Source organism: Hipposideros armiger, unplaced genomic scaffold (assembly GCF_001890085.2).
Source record: "Hipposideros armiger isolate ML-2016 unplaced genomic scaffold, ASM189008v1 scaffold_84, whole genome shotgun sequence".
Classification (NCBI taxonomy): domain Eukaryota; kingdom Metazoa; phylum Chordata; class Mammalia; order Chiroptera; family Hipposideridae; genus Hipposideros; species Hipposideros armiger.
Window position 1 is genome coordinate 3,866,076 of NW_017731434.1, and position 5,689 is coordinate 3,871,764.

Here is a 5,689-nt window from a genome sequence, read left to right on the forward strand (position 1 = left end):
TCCCAAGCCAGTTCTTAACCATCACGCCACTCGGCCGGCCCTGTGTCACTTTTCTTGATGGCCTGTCACTGATAAGATTTTTAGAGCTATATATTTATTGCTTCTATCAAAACCTAATTCAGTTTTTAAAATAATTTTTTTCTATGGGAGAATGTGGTAGGTAGAATAATGGTACCACCAAAATGTTTATGTCCCAATCCAGGAACCATAAATATGTTACTTTACGTGGCAGAAGGCACTCTGTGAATGTAGTTAACTTAAATTTTGATATGGGAAAATTATCTTGGATTATTTGGGTGGGCCCAGTGTAATCACAAGGGTTCTTACAAGAGGAAAGCAGGAAAGTCAGAGCAAGAGAGTCAGAGAAGGAGCTGTTATGATGGATGTAGAGGTCAGAATAATGCCTTTGCTGGAAAAAGCCATACACCAGAAAGTGAGGGTAGCCTCTGGAAGCTGGAAAATAAAGAGCAGTCTCCCTAGAGCCTCACAAAGGAACACAGCTGTCCTGATGCTTTGATTTTAGTCCTGTATGACCCTTTTATAGACTTCTTCAGAACTGCAAGATAATAAATGTGTGATGTTTAAGCCACTAAGTTTATGGTAATTTGTTAAAGTAGCAGTAAGAAACCAAAACACTTTCAGTCAAAAACACAATATGATTTTCATTCCTTTAACCTAGAACTCAGTGCCAGGTTATTTCAGATCCCATCCAGGAAGCACTGTCACTTTAAGATGAGCTCACCAAAGCAGGTGAGGGCTTATTCACCCAGAAACCACAGCGACTGACTCATTGTCTTGTGGACTTTCTCTTGGACCTCTCTCTCCCCACGTTCTTTATTTCCTTCCATGTTCTTTGGCTACCGTGTTGCCCAGAACTTGCCCTGACCAGTACCTAGGGTTGTGAGTTACTTTCTTACTATGACTTAGTTAATGAGCCTTGGAATTCTCAGCTTCTCTACATGGAGTATCAACACATATTGGCCCTTTCTGGTTTAACCCTCCTTGCCAATCTGACAAGATGACTGGCTTTATGCATGGAGGCCCTCAACTCTTGGTGCCTATTGGGATCAACCAATCCAATCACCAGTTTGAGCAGTGTTTAGATGCGTAGGTTCCTGTTTAGGTTTACAGTTGTGCCTGAGCATTTGACTGTGTTTGCTCATCTGTTCATTCTTCATTAAATGGTAATTTGTTGAACAGCTATTTTGTGCCAAGAACTTGGATAGAAACTATGGATAGATAGATGAATAAGCTATGGTGCATGTCCTCAAGGAGTTCATGTCCTAATTTAGAAGACCAAGAATGAGAGACAGAATTATTAAACAAGATGGTAGGGAAAAAGATGGAAATACGTATAGGCTGTCACTGATCCCAGAGAAGAGAGCCTTTTCTGGGAGTGAGGAAGATTCCTGCAAAAAAGAGATGCCTCAGCAGAACCTTTAAAAGAAAGAATAGACATTTTTCAGACAGCAAGGAGGTGTGTGTGGAGGAGAGTTTGAGTAGAGGAGGCGGCACATAGTGCTAAGTGTTCAGAGTAAGAAGGGAGAAATTGATCAGAAGCATAGGGAATTAAGGCAGAATGCAAGGAACAACAAGCAGTTGAATGTTATTGGAGTACTGAGTGTGAAGCAGAGAGTTGGGGAGGAGATGGCTGCATAGTGGACAGGGCCAGACCTTGGAGCAACTTGCCTGCTTTGGACAGGAGCTTCAACCTAGCATCTGGACTCTCATCTTTAGAGTGCAGAAGAATTGTTTGTTCAATTCATCAACACTGTTCAAAACTCTGGGGATCAGCACTGAACACAATGATAAAACTGCTGCCCTCTTTCAACTCAACATAGCAGGGGAGACAAATAATGTGGTAAACATAAGAGGAGGAGTCAGAGAAGCCTGAGTAAGGGTTCACAAAAGTCTGTCCTGAAGATGTAATTTCAGAGCTGAGTTTTGGTGATGAGATTACATAGGAACTTGTTAAGAAGGGAGACCTCTAGCCCCCCAACCTCAGAGAATCTCATTTGCTAGATCTGGGGTGGAGCCAAACGTGGTAGGTTATCCCAATGCAGGTGGATTCAATGACAGGCTCAATTTTTTTGCTTCCACTAAATGGATCTCAGATGTTGGACTTGTCTGATCCAGGAGGATCAGATCCAGGAGGTTCAAACCATGAGTAGCCTCATTGAGATGTTATAATTCACATGATACTTAAAAAGAACACTATTGCAATAACTTAGCCTGTTTTACCCACATCGACAGGGCTCTTGAATGATTCAGAGGGAAACTTTGCATGGGATATGGTTAGAAGCAGATTGGGAAGTTCTGTTGAAAAGGTCAAGTAATATGAGAAACATGTTTCCATAGATGACTGAGGAATGGAGGAAGCTTCTTTCTCTAATTTCTCTACCTGCACCATCAGTTTCCTGCCCCTGCCTCCCACTGCTTTCCAAGAAATAGAGTTCAACTACTTAATCCTTAGGCAGAAATTTGGAATGAGAATACTTCCAATTCCTGTATGGANCTGACAAGAATGTCTGTCATGATTTCAGGCCGCTGTCTGGGACACAGTGCTAGTAACAATAATAATAGTAATTGAAAGTACTATTATGTTATCTAATAAATATTTTTGAACTTAGCTGATCTGTAGTAACATCTCTTTCTTGGGAATGATGTTGGGGGAGAGGAGCAGAGAGTGGTCCTGAATTTCTGCCTGAGGCTAACACACCCCAGGCTGGTTTTTGCTCTGTAGTTTAGCTCTCTCTGTCCAAATGTCTTACAGGCTTCATGTCTCGGCCTCTGTGATGAACATCTTCATTGTTAGAGCCTCCAAACTTTTCCTGCCTTTCTCCCACTAGGATTAACCATTTCTTCCTTCATCCTATACACTGTACCTGAACATGAGTAGATACATTTAATAATGTTAACATTTATTGAGCTCTTACCATATGTCAAGTACTATGCACATTATTATGTTCTGTAATCCTCATAATAATCATCTGAGGTAGACACTTTTATGTTCACTATTTTATAACATGTCACTGCATTTTGTTCCCCCCATTAGACCTCAAGATCGTTTCCTCCAGAGAGCACATTTTATGGATTCTTATAATCCCGGAACTTGCATAGTATTAGAAATAGGATAAGTTCTTCATAATAGTTGATCTATGGCACTCTCTTCCCCAAAGTGCCTCATTCCTGTGTCCTGGAGACGTTGCATTCTTCTCTTAGCCCTTCCCTGCTTGCTTCATGCCTCATGGCACTTACTCTGGCTCTTCACCCTCCTCAGTGGTCTTTTGCTAGAGGTCTTGCCTCAGCTCATCAGAGCCCCCCACCAGGAACTCGGAGCCTGGGGGACTATTGGCATTGTGAGCAAGAGGAAGTAACAACTGTAGGGGAGATGTGTTTATATGATCCAAGTTTTAGCTTTGAGTGCACTTTGCATCTGTGCTTTTGCACAGGTCTTTCATCTGCCTTGAAAACTCTTCCTTCATATGTAAGCACTTAGGTGACCCTCTCCTCCATCACTTCTGTCCATGCTCCTTCTGTCCTATGCATGTTACTGTCACAGTGTTGACTGCTCTCTAGTGGATCTGATGTTCTCCTTGTCTGTACCTGAACTTGTGAGCTCCTTAGGGGCAAGGACTGTGTTGTCTGTGTTCTGCAACTCTGAAACCCCAGTACGAACATGATGACTGGCATATAACCAGTGTTCAAAAACTATGCTTTAAATCAACAGAAACAAGGTTCTCACATTGGCAGGCCCCAGAGTACTGTTTATAGACTGTTTTAAGAACAGTGTGAATTAACGAACATTTATGGGCTGATCTGGGAATCTAGTCTTCAGATACTACATGTTTCTAAGGGAAAGAATGCTGGGATGCTCATGTTTATTTTCAGCACTGAAATGTTAGTTCTGCTCCCAAATTCAGAAGGATTCATTGTACTTCTCAGATTGACATAATTCCATCTGGACTTGGTGGGAATCATATACCCATGGGAGAGAATCTGGCCACATTTGAATAGATGTTGGAGCAACACTAATATATTTCAGAGTAAATATAATTTGCATGTGCAATAGCTTATTCCCGTAATTCAGAGTTTCCTGAGTGACTGAGAAGCTCCAAAGGTAGCGTAAATCCCTCAATCTTTTCCACACAACGCTGCGCTATTGCCAAGCTCTGACCCTTTAAATGTGTCATGTAACACTCCGAGTGTTCGGGAAGCAACCCTAATCAACTTGCTAGCATTGTTTCACAACATAATAGCTTGTGATTCCTGATGTAGAGAGGATATTAAGAATGTGCAGTTGGCTCATGGTCTCATGAAGAATACACTTAATTACTTCTCCTTCTTTGTGAATTTTTCAGCAATGATGTGGCACTGGTGGGTTCAGCTTAATAAAAAATTTCCAAGATCTTTCTTACCGAGGAGTGAATTACTGTATTTTCTGGTGAATTACGGGAGGAACATATGTGCATTTTTAAACGTGTAATGTGCAATGCATTATGTTGTTAAGACAGTCAAGTGAGATTTTTAAGAAGTAGTTTAGTTTCTTTTCTAGCTCTCTGCAATCTGCCTTCAACATATTTTTTGAGCCTCATATCTTGTTCCCACTTTTGTACTTTGCACTTCAGTGACATAGCCTATGACATGGCCCTGGAAGCATCATACACACTGGCTACATCAAAGTTATTACACAGAAGAGTCTTAGGATAGGCAATCTGGTTGGAATAAAGGACTAGATTCTTACTTTGAAGTTTAATTTGTATAGCAAACCCACTATTGATACATAGGAGGTGTGCTTCTTCCTGACGGTAACTCCAGCCTCTGGTAGCTTCAATCAAGATCCTTGGGATTATCCTTGATTCATTTTGTTTTCTTACTCTATGTTTAATCTTTTAACTACCTTGTTGATGCCACTCTCAAATATGTCCATAATTATATCTCTTCCTCTCACCTTCATAGCTATCACTTTGGTCCAAGCTGCTATCATCCCTGGTTGAGATGTTGCAATAACCTCCTAACTTATCTCCCTACTTACATCCTTGCTGTTACAATCTGTCACCAACATATATTTTGAGCCTTGCCTCTTATTCTCACACAATTGCCCAAGTGACTGTTAAACCAGAACTCAGATCATGTTATTTCTTTGCAGAAACCCATCTGATCACTTCACATTTTCACTTGAAATAAAAGTCCAAGTCCTCACAATGGCCAGAAAGGTCCTACATTGCCAGAACTTCCCCCTCTTATTTCTCTTACTTATCCTGTTCCAACCACACTGGCTCTTTGCTATTCTTTGAGCATGCCTGAAATGTTCATTTCCCATTGTCTGGACTGCTTTTCATCTGGAGACCCACATGATACCCTTCCCCCTCTATTATCTATCTTCTTCAACACTTTACTCATCTCACTTGCCCTGTCTACTCCATTTGGCATTGTTTATTTCCCACCATGTCTAGAAATTATTCTCTTGGCTCCTGGACACTACATTCTGTTAATTATTTGTACCTGTTTTGCCATTTATTTTTGATCTCTTTCATGGGCTGTTCTTCTTCTGTCAACCCCTACTCTATCTGCTGCCAGGTATTCATTTCTAATCCTCTGCAATTCTTGTTATTTATTATTTTCTTGAGCAGTATGGTTCTCTTTGAGTTATATTCTCATAAGCTCCCAAATCTCTTTCTTCAGCCCA